Here is a 16,705-nt window from a genome sequence, read left to right on the forward strand (position 1 = left end):
AAAAAAAAAAAAAAAAAGACCAGTCAGCTTGCTTTGCCATGGCCTAAAGCCCTCAGTATATCCCTGCAACCATTAAAGAAAGCCAAGCCGACTCCAAGATCCTGGGCCAGCCTGCCTTCCTCAGTGCTCACTTGCATCTGCTTTGGTCACTGGCCGCAGCCCACGGCTGCCTGCTGTGCCCTGCTCGCTAGCCTCTGCCTGACATTACATTCGTCTCTCTGCTTCTCCCCCCATTCCTTTCTTCTGTTTCTGCTAGGCTTTCTTGCAGGTCAAGTCTTTAAAAAAATTTTTTTTTAAAGATAGATTTTCATGTATGCCAGGCTGACTTTGAACTCCCTGTGCAGCTGAAAAAGAGCTTGAATGTCTGATTCTTCTGCCACCTCCTTAGTGACAGCTGTGTTGCAGGGAGACCTCTTGTTTGTTCCCGGCTGCTTGGCAGCTCAGACGTGAAATAATAACACAGAAGCCGTATTATTTAAATCACTGCTTGTCCCATTAGCTCTTGTTTCCTATTGACTTAACTCTTACATGTTAATTTAACTCATTTCTATTAATCTGTGTATCCCCACGAGGCTGTGGCTTACCAGGAAAAGTTCTGGCAGGGCTACGTGGCTTCTCTCTGACTCCGCCTCCCTTCTCTCAGCATTCAGCTTAGTTTCCCCCCACCTACCTATATTCCCTGTGCAGGCCCAAGACAGTTTTTTTTTTTTTATTAGCCAATGGTATTCACAGCACACAGGGGAATCCCACATCACAGCTGTTTATTGAGCACAGGTGGACACTAGGCTAAAGCTTACGGACACTGTTTGTCCCTTGGAGTTTTCATTCTACCTCCCTAGCTTGGTCTTTTTTATAACCCTGACTGTCCTGGAACTTTCTATGTAGACCAGGCTGACTTTGAGCTTCCACTTGTTCGTGCCTTCCTAGTGCTGAGATTAAAGGCATGCACCGTCTTATGCATGTAATGTGTTCTGTACTATTTATGCACTCATGGACATAGTCATATGTTGTGTATATTGTATATAACCGGACATGGTGTCACACACCTTTAATCCCAGCACTGGGAAGGTGGAGGCAGGTTGACACTGTGAGTTCAAGGCCACCTTAGTCTATAAAGAGAGTTCCAGGCCAGCCAAAGACACAGTGAGACCCTGTTTTTAAACAAACACAACAACAAAAATATCATTTATTTTGTGAAATATGCATGATACATCTTTGAACATACACAGAGTCTTGGGACACGTGTTGGTGGGTCCCCTCCTTGGTGCCCCTTTGTGTCGGGCACTAGTGGGGTGTAACCTCCAGAAGCAAGTGCTTCACAAGGCAGCAGCTCTTGGCTTTGCATCACTCCCTTCAGAAGATGTCGTGGAGACAGAGAGTGAGTTCTGTTTTTATTTTGTTTTGTTTTCTCTCTCTCTCCTGCCTTGATGAGGCAGCTGGTCCAGAACCTGCTGCTTTCCAAAGTTCCTTACCTATTGATTTAAGGTGTTTGCCAAAATCATGTTGTCTCTGGACTCACTTAGTTTGGTTTCTTTCAAGTAACCAGTGAGGTGGAGATTTCAAACCGTGAGATCTAGATTTTCTCTTTTTTAGAACTGAAGTGTGTGCGTGTGAGACATTAAGAAGATGTAATGACCCAGAATGTGGCAACTTGCAGGGTCTGGGAGTTTTACAGAACACCCCCACAGTTGCCCATGTCAGGGCTGTTTACCCATAAGGCAGAGAGTGTGAAACCACAAGAGGCCCAATGCCTGGCAGGTTAGCACCCTTCCCCAGTAAACTGATGCCAGGTCTCAGAGCCCCATGAGAGTGAGTGCAAAGAGAAGACGGGAGGACTTCTGTGTGTGCTGTACGGTTTTAAGTGAGAGTTAGTGTTGGAGCTTAAACACGCTGAAATGAAGATACAGTCTGTTCGAGGTGTCAGAGGGAAAGGCACCGTGGGGCTTCTGCCCGTGGATGTGATGATGTCAGAATTGACGTCACTGCTTGGCATTTCAGCTTTGACCTCTGTTAAGTGGGAGAGTTTGGGGCCGAGGATGTGGCTCAGAGAATGCTTGCCTAGTGTGTACAGCAAGGTCCTAGCCGTCTCTAGCACCCGTACAAACTGGCTGTGGTTGGGGGGGTGGGTCAGAAGTACAAGGTCATCCTTAGGTGTGACAGAGAATGTGAAGCCAGTCTGGGTGTGTGAAACCCTGACTTCACAATAACAGGGAGGGTTGAGTTAATCCTGGGGTCTTGCAGTGTTGGCGTTGTCCCTGTTCAGTGTCAAGAGAACTTTTATTCCAAAAGAAATGTAAACTTCAGATTTTTTCCCTTACTACAGTAAACCCTTTTTTGCTGTTATTTAAATAACAAAGGCTTGTTGAACCCAGAGGCTTTCCAAGTGAGGCAGGGGTTGGAAAGCTTTGGAAGTCCTCAGGCTCACACTGAGGGACAGACGGGGTCTAGCAGGCTCTTACAAAGTGGACTTCAGCCCTGTGAGGACCTGGGGCTTTTACCCAAGAAGAGAGAGGTAGAACGCGAGAGGGTCACTGTTGTCCTCAGAGGACGCGTGCCGTAAATGAGGATCTTAAGCCCTGTCCCTTCCAGGCGACACATGACATGCCTGGAGGTAGAAGGACCTCCCAGGCTCAGAGAATGTTTGGTCCTGTGAGCCTGAGCTGCCGGTCAGCAAGAGGAGCTCCATGGTGGCTTTGCAGGCTGCGTTAGAGGCCCCCAGCCTGTCTGTAAGCAGCTGCCAGCCCTTGCAGGGTTTACCATGAGATAAGATGGCAGAAGGAGGGCAGAGAGCAAGACGGAAGTGGGGTCCATAACGAGAGACGGATGTTCACGGCTCGACTTCCTTGCAAGCCACAATTCAGACCTGACACGGGGCTCGGACAGGAAGTGGGGACGGGTGGCAGCAGCAGCCCGTCACCCACTGATTGCAGGTGGCACTGTCTCTACCTCATCTAGCCCGAGTCACTGAAGTTAGAGAGAATTGGGTGCCAGGCAGTGGTCCGATTGCGGGGAGCTGCCCAGTGGTCTGTTTGCTGAGATGGGTCTCCTGTCTCCCAGGCCATGTCTTCCTTCAAGATGGCAAGAGGTTACCGCAACTTGGACACAGACTATTGGGATAAATGCGCCTCCTTCCCAGCAGCTTGAGTCAAATACAGGGACAGTAATTATAGCCTAACTAGAATCTTAGGTCCATTCTTGGACCACCCGCTGGTTCTGGAAGGTTCCATGCTTTGACGGTATTCGCTTAGGTTACGTGCCACCCCTGGAGCACAGGGAGGGATAGTTAAGATGTCCCATGGGAACATAAGTGCATCCCCAGAGGGGCCTGGGGCTGTCAGGTAAGGCAGCAGCTGTGCACGGCAGGGCATGGCCCTTTTCCTATTCCTGGCCACTGAGGTTTCTGCTCCATTGGTGATCTGTACTTGGGAGTGAGTATGAAGAGGGAAAGAAGGAGGGAGGGAGGGAGGGAGGTGTGGCTTATTCCATGACATGCCCGTGGGGTCAATACTGCATGCATCCACCATCCTTTTTCGTTCTCCTTTCCTTCTCTTTCTCTCTTTTTTTTTCCACCTTTTCTAAGGCCTCCTTGTGCTCTTTTGTGTTCCTCATGCCACTTTCTCTCATTTGTGCCCAGGAGTGATGGCCTTCAGGAAGGTCAACACTACCCCATGATGGGCATCAGTTCTCTTGTCTGCATAGCCCTGCTGCAGGCACTACCTGCTCTATTGCAGGAGAGAGGAAGAGGGAGAGAGAGGGAGAGATAGAGAGAGAGAAAGAGAGAGAGCGCGAGAGCGCCTCCCTGGCCTGTGTGGTTTTTTCCTTGCTGGATGCTGGGAAGTGTGAGGGCACGTGGGCAAATGGGGAGGGCTCCGCAGGCCCTGCTTCCTTCCCAGCTGGTCTGGAAGCAGGCCATTGAGCAGCTAAGGTGGTGCTTCCTGCTGCTCAGTAGAAAGCACCATGAGCCTGGGAGGAAAATGCCTCTCCCTTCCCTACAGGGCACCGTGAACTCACGAGGACATCCGAGGGGCCCGTCTGCAGACGGGGCCCTTGTGGAATAGTTGCTTAAGATGCGTTACATTCGTTTGTGCAGTGGAATATTTGTTTAATGATGCAAAATTATGTTGCATTTGTTTAACTCTGGGAAGCTGTGTTACTTTGCCTGTCTTAAACACCTGATTGGTCTAATAAAGAGACGAACGGCCAGTAGCTGGGCAGGGGAGGAATAGGCAGGCCTGCCAAGTGGAGAGAATAAATAGGAGGAGAAATGTAGGCTTGAGAGAACAGAGAAAGGTGAGAAATGAGAAAAGGAGAAGGAGAGGAGGACACCAGAGGCCAGCCGGCCAGCCACATAGCCAGCCACGGAGTTAGAAGGAGAAAAAGGAATATAGAATAGAGGTAAAAGCCGAGTGGCAAAAGGTAGACAGAAAAATCCAGGGAAAGCTGGTTAGAAACAAGCCAAGTGAAGGCCAGGCATTCATAAGTAAGAACATTTATTTATTTGGGAGCTAAGTGAGAAACAAAACAAAATACCCAACAACAACGGACCTTCTGGAGCTCTGGTGGATTGCAGAGGTCCTGAAGGGTGGGGCAGTGGCTGCTCCGGGAGCAGTTGCTTTCTCAGGCTCTCAGTGGGTATCTGCCTTGTTCCTCTCTCAGGATATGCCAGGCCACCTTAGCCAGCCGTCGTTTATTTGCATCCATGTGTTGCATGTCTCTCTACCCCCTTTGCCCTGCCCAGTTCAGTTCTGTGGGCTTTGGACAGTGAACAAATATTTGACATGAATTATGTAACCCTTTACCAGAGAATGACAATGGTGATTTCTCATTAGTTCCAGGCACGGGGCGAGAGGGGGGGGGGTATGAGATGCTTCCGGCCATATGGTTGGTCGTCATTACCAGTGGAGGCACTAGGCATTCAGGAGAAACGCTAGGAGAGTGGCAGGGGTCAGCTTCCTGGGTGGTGGGAGGAGAGAAGGATAAGGCAAAGGAGAAAACAGGCCTTGGTGTAGCCAGACTCCAGAGCACAGAGTAGGCCATGAGGATGGTTTCGCTTAGTGAGCCATGGAGGAGAGGCGCCATTTCAGTTCCCATATCTGAAAATGCTAGTGGAGCACTCGAGGAGCGAGCAGTTCGTGAGTTTTAAGTAGTGTAATAGAAGTTCCCAGCATAGCATCCCTTCACCCAGCGTTTCCATGCTGTATGTGCTACCTGCCCCGTGGCAACTGTGACACACAGAAAGAAAGCTAGGGAGGTCACATTCATGGTTAGAGTCTGTCATTAGTTTGTCATTCCCAATCCTTAACTGTGCCTGTTTTCTAGACTAGACTTTGTCATGGGTATGTATGTATGTATGTAGAAGGAGAAACGGTGTATAGAAGATTCCGAACCATCTGAGGTTTTAGTCAACCACTAAGGTTGAGGTTAAGGGGCTCTGATGTACTTACCACCTGTTAATACCTGTCCCATCTGGAGTCCTGTTCAGTTTTATTTAGTAGGGTATTTTTTTAAATGGTTTTATTAAGGTATATGAACCTGATATACATAAATTGCCCATATTTAACTTACACATCTTAATGAGTTTAGATATAGTCACATTTATTAGGGACATGGTGGTGATGACCAAGTGTCTTCTGAGGAAACTCAGCAACAGTGAAATGAAGGCCTGAGGATAAAGAAAGCAAAGTGTGAACTCCGGAAGTCAACCCTGGCCACGGAGACCCACGGAGACCCACGGAGACCCAGTTGAAAATGGACAGGGATTTGGAACTCTGACCCAGCTGATATTCACATATTGGTTTTCTGTTGTTCAGTGTAAGATTTTTTTTTTTCATTTTTCATGAATTTTGTCCAGCTACCTGTTGAGAAATCCTATGTTTAGAGGTTCTCCTATGGCCCCGCGTTTCTGAAAATCGTGAAGGGTGTGTCTAAAGAATGGCAGATGCAGAAACAAGTTTCTTTGAGATGCCGAGTGCTGTGCTAAGCAGATCATGCACTGGACCCAGGTGTCCCTGACTCCAGAGCTCCTTCCTGTATGCAGTGATTGGTTACTCAAGGCCATATTTCATGTGCCCAGATCAGGTAGCCATCTGCTGCATGGAGTTAGTTAAGATTATATTGATTATCATGGAATAGAATTTAAAATTCTCTTTCTCGACTGGACAGTGTTCCAGTGGCCCTAACCACACAGGCTGCGCGTCTAAAGACAGTCTCCATCATGGTGTCAAATTCTGCTGGACACCACTGACCTCAGAAGCCATGTGAATGGGAGGGTGTTTGGAGATGATGAAAGACTTGAGCAGGCTGTGGGATCCTGTGGCCGCCCACTGCGGAAGTGACCCCCTATCCTGATTGAGACTTGCATGGCCAAAGCTGGGAAGGTCTGTGACAACTTGATCTCTTGGTTCACTACCCAGTTCCCATGTTGATGCCCCTACTTGCTATTCTTAGAGCTAGGGTCAAAAAGGACTGTGCTCTCTACTCACTCCAGATCCAGGAAAGCGTGACCACACCCTAGGTGCTCGCCCGTCTGGAGGGCATGGAGACCCTAAACCCGCATGGAGACCCCAAACCCGGGAAGCTCTTCTCCAGGTGGAGGGCCTTGGAAGCGAGAGCTACTGAACCAGGAAACATGGCAGCCAATATGGGGCCCTCATACTGTAGACCAGGTTCCCAGATGCAGTATTGCTCATCTCTCAGGTTACCAATGACTGATCTTCAAAGGCATCCATCCCATCCTTATACTCAGAAGACAGTTGATAAGAAGTTCTCCACTGATTCAGAAACATCACTACTGTTGTCCGTCGGCCAGGGGATTTGCCCTTGTCCCCACTGCAGCTTATTTCACGGGATTAGGGTTTGATTGTGATGGTTCTGGGTCTCTGTGTGTCTATTCAGTGTGTACTGGTGTGTTCCCATCCCTTATCTGCCTCCTCCTCAATGCCACACTGTGTTTATTAAATCAAAGGAAGGTTGAACTGGGCTTTTGAGTGAGACCATTTATAAGGTCTGAGGGATGCACCTGGATGGTAGAGCGCTTGGGCAGCGTGCATGGACCCTGGGGCCAGTCCCCAGTACCATAAACTAAACAAAACCTTATTGAAGTGCAGTTATTATCAATGTTATTAGGTTAAGCACATGGTTGGCTTAAGGCTTCCAAATATTTATTTTTAACATTTACCAACATGTTAAGTTTCTACTGTTTAGTTGCTGTCCCTCTTCAAAGGACAACAGATTTTCTAGGGGGTAAAGACAGATTTATCACTTGGACATAGAGTTGTAATCATTAGAAACCGTTTTATATGCAAATACTAGATCTTGATACTATGAGAAAATGTATTTATTTTGAAACAAATCTCACTATGTAGCCCTCGCTGTCCTGGAACTTGCTTATGTAGATCTAGCTGGCTTCCAGCTCACAGAGAGCTGCCTGCTTCTGTAGGGGTTAGAGGCCTGTACTACCGTGCCTCACTTTGGGGAGGGTATGTAAATTCAAGGTTGGGTTCTGAAAGTGCCTGGAAGAAAAGAAAAGGGAAAAACATAGCTAAGGGAGCCTGTTGGTGTGTGTGTCTTTGAACAAGATCCGCCGAGTGTCCTGCCACCATTTCCCTTGGCTCTGAGAGTTGATGTTGGGAACTTTTCTTACCCTTACAAAGGACACTGTTGTCTCAGGGTCTTCAGTGGACAAGATTACAATGTCAGGGACTATTAAATGTGAAGAGACCTCAGATGACCGTGTGTGTGTGTTCATATGTGTGCATGCTCACACATGAACAGAAGTTGGCATAAAGCGTTTACCTCCCTCTCTCTGCACTTACTTTCTGAGGCAGGCTCCTTCATTGGTCTGGAAGCTAGACTGGCTGGCTAGCATGCGCCGGAGAGCCAGCTGTCAGCCCTCCATCGCAGCCCAGGTATTCTAGGTGTCCATTGCTGTGCCCAGCTTCTTATGTGGGTGTACTGGAGATCACACTAGCGTCCTCATGCTTGCGTGGCAAACACTTTCCTGACTGAACCATCTCCCCAGCCTCTGGTGCAAAACCTCAAAGCAGCCAAGACAAATTGGAATCCCTTGTGTGAGCCTCTCCACAGTTAGCCCATACTAGCAATTTAGTCCTTGGCTGCCCAGAAGAGCAAATGAAACATGAGTTAGAAGGTCTATATTCAGATAATTCGTGTGTTGAGCTATATAGCGTACTGATATTATCAAAATTAAAATGAATACTTCTGTGATTGCTCATACAAGCTGTTCACCCTGAGGGTGCTTTTGACCTAATTAAAAGTGTCAGGATGGGTACTAGGGGCTAATAGAAAATGGCAGGAAGATTAGGGGTGAAGTGGCTGACAAGGGCTGAGAGAACCTCTAAATGTTACCATTGCCTACAACGGTTCTCTTATTTCACTCCTTTGAGGGCAAGTATTCGTGTTGCCTCTGTGATCCTGTCTACAGCTTTGCAGAGCCATGCTCACCCTGTGGTATTGCAGCCAGTGGGTTTGTTCCCCTGGGCGTGAGACCCCTTTGTGGTGGGCCATGTCCTCATCTCCTCCTGGACAGTGGTAGTCCAGCCACTCAGTCCTTACTGATCACACCGTCATCGTATATTGATCCCCTATGTTTGATGGGGATTTTGAGTCTTGTGAATTTAAGACGTGATGTGACCATTTTGGGGGGAAGGAGGTACGAGGAAGGGAAGTGAGGCAAGGGTCAGGTGACCTGGAGGAAGGGTGTCCTGTCTGCTTGGCACATTGGCTGGGAGTAATCCAGTCCACCAGTCCAGCAGGGCAGCCAGACTTCCCGAAATGTTCTCTTTATAGTGGAACCTCCTGAGGCTCAGAAATTGCCTTCTAGTGTTTTTTTGTTTTTTGTTTTGTTTTGTTTTTTTTTTTTTTTTGTTTTGTTTTTTTTTTTTTTTGGTTTGGTTTTGTTGTTTTGTTTTTTTAAAGACATTTCCTTGGCTTCTCAAACCTGAAGGCTAAGGGCCATTCAAGCCTCTGGAGGGTGCAGAGAGAAGTTAGAACAAGGGGCGGTTTGTAGGTGTTACTTGTAACTTGCGGTGTTACTGTTTGCAGGTGACTCCAGGAACAGTCTTACGTTAACAGGGTGCTATTCTGCACAGCCCTTGAATGGACGAATGTCTGTGCGTCCATGGCTTTGAGATTCCTCCTCTCCAAAATAATTAATTTGCATAGTGGCTCTTTTTGTCTCTTTCCCCACATCATTGCTCCTTTATTGCTAAACCCTCCTAATCCTGTGGAGTGTGTTTCAGCCTCATTTGGGAAAACGATGGCGAGTTTCACGCGAGAATAGATCTGAAGGCTCATTCTAAGCAGCGAATGTTTATTGCATAGATACTATTTATTAGCCCTGTTCTTGGGGAAAGTTTTACCAGCTGAATAAAATGATTGAGGTTTGCAAGGACTCTTGCCCAGCTCTTGGAATGGAATAGGATTATGGGTGTAAGTTTATAATTTTATTATCAGATGTAGAATGAATCTTGGTCACCAGAAAAAAAAAAAAAGCAAGTGATAAACACGTCAATAAAGTTCCAGGATGAATTCGCGGAGGGGAAGGAGTAATTATTTGAATTATATTTGCTTGTTTAATTAACATTTATTGTCTTCTGGGTAACAGGCACTGCTGGGTACTTTTACATCTGCTATTTTATTTAATTACAAAGAGTTCTTCACTTGCAGATAAGATTTCCCAGGGGCTTCCCTGGGCTAATGAGTTAGCCTGCCTGGTGTTTCTCTGGCCCAGCTGCTCATGGAGATCACCTAGGGAGCCGCAGGGCCATCTGGTGCTGCGGTTTCCTCTTCTGGGATCCTGTTTACCTGTGCCTGGGTGACATCCAGCAGCAGCATGCCAAAACTGCGGTCCTGAATTTCTCACTGTTAAAGCTACCGTCGTGAAGTTCGGCAGCCGAGAACGTGGTGCCTTGTGGAATACACCCGACACCTGCTTTCCTTTGTCTCTCTCCCGTTGAGTGGGGTGGGGAGCGTCAGGGTAATTATGGAACGAAGCAGACTAGCAAAAAAACGTTTCCCCAAAATGTCTCCGCTCCAGAATTTCCCAGTGTAATTTATAGTCTGACTTTGCCTCGCCTGTGTGGATCAGCAGCATCCTGTAGGCGATTTGCATACTAAGAGGCTGTGCGTGTATGGGGTGAGTTGTGCACGTGTGTGGGGAGGGGGGCCAGAGAATAATTTGCAGCAGTTTTCTCCCCGTACCTTGAAGGTCCTGGGGATGGAACTCAGGTCGTCAGGCTCAGTGGCAAGCACCTTAGCCCACTGAAACCTTCTCACTGGCCCCCTTTCTTATTAGTGTGTGCACACGCACACACGTCACACACCCATGTGCCAGCATGCGCCTTGGTGCAGGTGTGGAAGGCGTAGGACAACTTTGTCAAGTTAAGTTAGGTCTCCTACCTTTATGTGGGGCCTAAAGACGGAGCTCAGATCTTCAGCCGTGTGTGCCAAACACCTTTACCCCTTGGACCATTTTGTTGCCCTTTGGTTTTTGCCTGTGACACATGTGTGGAGGTCACAGGACAACCTGTGGGAGTCAGTCTTCTCCTTCTGCCACGTGACTCCTGACATCAAACACAAATCACCAGGTTGGCAGCGAGCATCTTGACCTACTCAGCCATCTCTATACCCTTACCACTCTTCCACCTTGTCTTTTTGAGACAGTGTCTTTCACTGGCCCGTAGCTTCCCAGATAAGTCAGGCTGGATGGCCAATGAGATCCAGGACTGGCTGGGGTCATCTTGGACCTGGGCCAGGCAGGCTCCTCTGGTAAGCTACTTTCCTCCTCTCTATCTAGTCTCAGCCCTTTTACCTCTTATGCTTGGTCTCTAGACAGGTCTGACTTAACTGGGCTGTTACTGCTTGGATAGGCTCCTGCCTCTGGACCACTGCGGCTTGTCTTGTAGCTGTCACTGTGGACAGGGCCTCTTTAGGGATGCTCTGCTGGTTGGTTCCTACTTTCATCCGGCTGAGCCAATGGAATAGCATTGCTAGCCCACAGCAGTCCTCATCCCCTTTGGCCATCTTCTCCTTCTCAATTATAATTGCTTCTCTTCTCTACTTGTTCCTGGGTGGCTGGAAAGCTCAGTGTGTGGCCTCTCTGGGGCCACAGTGCATGGGCCGTAGGTGCCTGAGAGACTCATGCATCTGCACTGTAGCAAAGGCTGCTGGACTCAGACGTGACTTGGCCCAAGTCAGGTGACTCTGGAGCCCGTGGTGAGTCTGCTGCTGGCCTTTGGTTCTCTCTGCAGGACACTTGGGAGTGAGAGATTGTCATCTGTCTTCAGATTCCACCTTCTTTCTGCTGCAGATACTCTGTTTGGGGTTTGCATCTAAGTCGTGCAGTGGCCAGCTTCCCTGGTGCTCTTAAAAACAAACCAAACCAAGAGTTTCATGAGAGTTCCAACCCTGTTCCCGGTTCTCATTTGCACAAGGTCTTAGAAAGTTTCCCAAGTGAACAACTTGTCCCCATTTTCTGTTCTAAAAATCTGGTCTAAGAATTAGAGCAAGGAGAGATGGGAGAAGGGGCAGTCGTGTGTCTCTGTGTGTAGCACTCACATGCTTTTATGATTTGCTAGTGATGTATATGCATGCATGTATGGTTTGCTATGGCCTGTGTGAGGATATGTGTGTGGCATATGTATGCATGTGTGGTTTATTCATGATGTGTATCTGTTGTGTGATATACCTATACAGGGTATATGAGTTGTGTGTGCGATCCATGTGTTTAGTATGATGCGCAGATGCCGTATGTGCACACATAATGTGCATATGTGTGATATATGGTCATGTTGTGTGTGATGTATGTTGCATGTGTTTAAGTGGAATATGTGTGATGTGTATTCATGGTATGTGTGGTGTGTGACATACATGTACATATGTGGTTTATATGTGTGTGGTGTCTGCTTCATTTGTACACTGTGGTACGTTATGGCATGTGATGTGTCATGTGTATGTTGTACTTGTATATGTGAAGTGTGGTACATATAGGTATATGATATGTGTAGTATTTGTGGTGTGGGCTACACTTGCATATGGTGTGCATCTATGTGTTTTATGGTGTGGTGTGTACTCACGGTTTATGTACATGTGTGTACACACATTTGAGGATATGACTGTGATCAGGCGAGTCTTCCCTTTCTCTATGCCATTTGTGATGAGTTTAAAACCAAATGTTAAAGCATACACCCGGAACAAGGGGAGGGCACCTGTCCCGGGAACACAGGCAGAGCTGCCAAAGGCACCATGCTGGCGCAGCAGTGACAATGAGTCCCAGCCCCAAGCCTTTTATGAATAAAATGAAGTGGGTTGAGTGGCTTCCGGTAGTTTCAGAGCTCAATGTAAAACTCAGTGAAAACACCAAGGCAGCTGAAGGCTGGGTCAGAAAAGGGAGCATTCTCTCCTGCCTCCATCTGCCAGTGAGCGTGGCTAGACACACCTCTGCCTCCATTTTCATGCCGAATGCTGGCCACACATTAAGAGGGATGCTGTTGAACGCTGGCTTTCCGAAAGCTCTCTTTGATTTATTCACAAGCTCTTGCTCTAAGCGATTTCCGAGAGTGAGAACTCTGAGGGGCACAGCACATGTTTGCTTCCTTTGCGGTGCAGAATAGAAACCCCAGACAGGATATGCTTCAGGGGCAGAATGACTGAGACTAGTCCAGAGTCAAGTTGAGCTGAGCATGTTTCTGGGACCAGGATTTCTGCAGCAACCCCAAATTCCAGGATCCTTTGACTTAGAATTTGGAATCTCAGAGGCCAACATGGCCCCTCCTCTGCCTCTGGGACCTTGGAATCCAGCCCGAATGACCCTGGGTTATAGATGGTTGGGGCTCTGCCCTTGCTGTGTGCAACCATCAGCAAATTACTGCTCAGAATGAGCTCCTCCTTTCCCATCCACAGATCCCTTATCTTCTTCCCCTTCCCCCTCCTCTCCCTTCTCCTCTTTCTTTTGTGGTGGCTAGGGCTATTTTAAGCGCTAAGTGAGAGAAGCGTTGGAGAAGCGCTCCTGCCATGTGCCATGGCTGCATGTAGCTAAGGATAGCTTTCAGTGTCTCCTAACACAAAATTGCAAACGTATTTTAAATGCGACATTTTAAAAGGTCTCATTTTGTTTGTTTATTTATTTTTCTTTCTGAGATAGGGTCTCGCTCTAGCTCTTGATGTCTGGAACGCACTACGTAGATCTGGCTGCTGGCCTTGAGCTCACAGAGGTCCCCTTGCCTCTGCCCTTCTACCTGCTTGAGTTTGTGTGTGCCACATATGCGCAGGTGCCTGTGGAGACCAGAAGAGGGTGTCAGATCCCCTAGAACTGGAGTGGCAGGTGGTTGTGAATCGCCTGATGGGTGATGGAAACCGGACCCTGGTCCTCTGCAAGGGCAGCAGACAGTCTTAACCACTGAACCATCTCTCCATTTCCATCTATAATTTTTGTTTTTGTAACTTGATGACTTAAATTTTTTGTTGTTGTGTTGTTTAGTTTTTCCGAGACAGGGCTCAAAAAACAAAACACCCCAAACCATGGCTGTCCTGGAACTTACTATGTAGACCAGGTTGGCCTTGAACTCACAGGAGATCCTCCTGCCTCTGCCTCCCATACACATGCCGGGATTGAAGGTGTATTCCTCTAATGCCCAGCACCCACATAGTTCTTGAGTGTGATTTATACTGTGTTACAGCGCCAAGCGATTGGATGCTTTCTGTGGTCTATGTAAATGGTACTTGAGACTCTTCTCCTCAGACCATGTCACAGGTATTGGGAGGGGACAAAGTAATAGTGAAGCTGGGAATCCTGAGGCTTTCAGAGTGCTGAGGTCTGCTGTAGCTTGCTTACGCCTTGCTATCCCTCTTTTACAGGAGAAGAAACTGAGGCCTGGAGTTGGAGTAATTCCTTCAAGGTGACCGCATTGGTAAGTAGCAGAGTTGGCATGGGGCGTTAGCCACCTGTCTCTGGATCCTGCCTTCCTCACTCTCGCTCTGGAGAAACAGCGGAGTGGGCAGCCGTGGCCAGGAGGTGGCTTTCACTTCAGTGAAAGCGTTCTGTCCTGTTGAAGTTTCAGTACATAATGCATTGTTTCTTTCCTTTTGCCGGTGAGGGTGGAGAATCTGCAGGCTACTGAGTCAGATTGGTAATTTAAATAGCTAATTTCGGAGCGATGGTGATACTGCTGTGCTTCCTGTCCTAGGTAACAGTGGCGGCAGAGACTTTGGAACGGAGACTGTGCAGCCACTACCCCAGTCAGCTCTCACAGCAGTTCCACAAAGCTAAAGGTCATAGGAAGGAAGTGCTTTGCCCCAGTCCCTCTGTTACTGGGGGCTGAGTCAGTGATCACCTGGCTTTCAAGCCAGAGCTGTCAGCCTGTGTAATTTTGTCACCCTCAGTGGGCACCTGTGAGAAAATCATTCGCTTTGAGCTCAAGCACCCCCTAGTTGGCAGGACACTTCTCTCTCCTTTTCCTGGGCCTCTTGGTCTACTCATCCTCTTCCATGTAGCTGGCCAACTTGTGGTGAGTCTTCACCATTGTATGGAACCCTTACTGCAGCATCCCACGGCAGCCTCTGCTCAGGCACGCGCTTAATGTTTATTTTAATGGCTTTACCGTGCATGCGGTAAAACCCAAATCTTGATCTCGCAGCTGGACGAATGTTTATCTCTCACACCCAATTTAACTGCCACCTATCAGGAGACTCAGATTTCGCATCCTTCCAGGACACTGCTTAGCAGTACCTGAGTAATAGACACTCTGCTGGTCTTTATTGTGTGTGTTTTTTTTTTTTAATGTACACAGATATAGACACAATTGTTCAACAAAGCACACGGAAGGCAAAGACACTTTAAATAGCATAGATGATCATGTCTTTTCACCTGGGGGTGGCATTTGTGTTAGAGTGAGGAGGGATGGGAGGAATGGATCTGTGATTCTTTCTGTTAGTCTTTGGTCTGGGGGCCTCTGAAGTTTGAGCATCTGGTGCCATCGCGTGTCTCCTATATTTCTAGATTTGAATATGGCCCCCCCCCCCGAATCAACTTTCATAAGGGTGTTCAGATCAAGACACTCAGTCCGGTGCTACAAGAAAGACTGAGTGGTGTGTCATAAAAGATAGTCTGCTAGTCTTCAGTGTGTGACTCCTGATGGGATGTTTGATTCACTTTGGGGTTTTCAGTTTTTATATTACATGCTGACATTAGACGCAAAACCTGGAGTCAGCTGCATTTTATGAACAGTTTATGTTTATTATGGAGTGGGGAGGAGGCAGCATGTATGCACATGTCGAGATCAGGAGACAACTTTTGAGCCTGCTCTCTCCAATCACATCTATGTGAGTTCTGGGGATTGACTCAGGTTCCCCAGGCTTGTATGGTAAGTGCCTTCACTTACTGAGCCCTGTTGGCAGCCTGTGGGCTGTAATTTTAATGCCAAATAGAACTGAAGCATGAAAGAGTGGCTATATTGGATTTGGTGACCTGGATGTCTCTGCTTGGTGTAATATACCAAGCTGATTTGCACAAATACTTCCCGGTACTAATGCAGAGTTGACGGAAATAAAAGCATTGCTTCTTGGGGAGTCTGTAGGAGCGCATATTCCAGAATCAGCCAGAAACTCAGCTCTTCTGTGTAAGCCAGTGGGTATTGTGAGCAAAACTATGACTTACGTGGGACTTTGTAGCCCAAGATTCCAGTGGCTGGGGTTTTAATTCTGTAGTGGATCTAGAAGGGAGGCCTGGTAGAAGGTGGGGTTAATAGCCAGGAGCCTGGCAGGTCTGATTTCTTTATGAAAACGGGACCAGAAAACCTCACTATCTGAAAGTTTACCATGAATTGAAACAATGTTATCCACAAGAAATAAAAAACTTGGTACTGTACTATATATACATACATACACACACACACATATTTGTGGAGTCAAGATTTTTATCACTTATGATATCCTTCAACCTGAACAATTAGTATGAGAACTGGCCTAACCCGTACCACTAGCACGAACTCAGGCCTTAAGGGCATTTCATCAATGCATACCTGACAGGGCTCCCTTGAAACGGCAGAGACTCTCTCTACAGCGGTCCCAGTTAAGACTTGTGAACTACTCAGGATCAAGCCATTTCAAGATGCTGGTAAATTTAATCTTTCAATAAGACGATGAAATAGTATATCTAAAACGAGGGAGGACAGTGATGTCAGAAAGGTAAAGCAAGAAAAGAAAGAAGAAAGATTTGAAAACCAGCCAAAATGAAGTGAAATGAAAGTCATTTTATTTAATATCTATCAGCAGGGCTAAAAGAATGCTTAGCTATAGAGAGAGAGAATAAGCGCGCTATAGGACAGTATTGTCCTTTGTCAAGTGCATGCCAGGCGCCGTTCTGAGTACTTACATTAACCCACTTAGCCCTCAGGACAAAATTGTGAGGGAGCATTATTATGGTCATCTGTACTTTTATTTATTAATTTATTTTACAGTTCTAATTACAATATAATTCCATAATTTCTTCCTTACCCTTTCCTCCCTTCAGCCCCTCTGATGTTCTCCCTACTCTCAACTTGATAGCCTTTTCTTTATTATTGTTACAAACATGGACAAGTATCTAAATATAACCTGCTGAGTCCAGTTTTGCTTTTTGTTTGTATACAGTTTCAGTGCTGACTTGGATCACCAACCAGGGGCTCAAACCTGGGAGGGACTAATTCAT

The 16,705-nt window shown here is 47.2% G+C and overlaps 1 protein-coding gene across 3 annotated transcripts in view; it reads left to right on the top strand.

Moving 5' to 3' along the window:
- Fam49b (family with sequence similarity 49 member B) overlaps positions 1-16,705 on the top strand; it is a 132,124-nt gene that overhangs the window by 22,168 nt on the left and 93,251 nt on the right. For all 3 annotated transcript variants that reach the window (XM_005354553.2, XM_013348942.2, XM_026782488.1), the window contains exon 2: positions 13,876-13,928. The gene's annotated coding sequence lies outside the window, so the exon portion shown is untranslated. The remainder of the gene's footprint in view (positions 1-13,875; positions 13,929-16,705) is intronic.

This window comes from Microtus ochrogaster, chromosome 15, assembly GCF_000317375.1.
Source record: "Microtus ochrogaster isolate Prairie Vole_2 chromosome 15, MicOch1.0, whole genome shotgun sequence".
NCBI lineage: Eukaryota > Metazoa > Chordata > Mammalia > Rodentia > Cricetidae > Microtus > Microtus ochrogaster.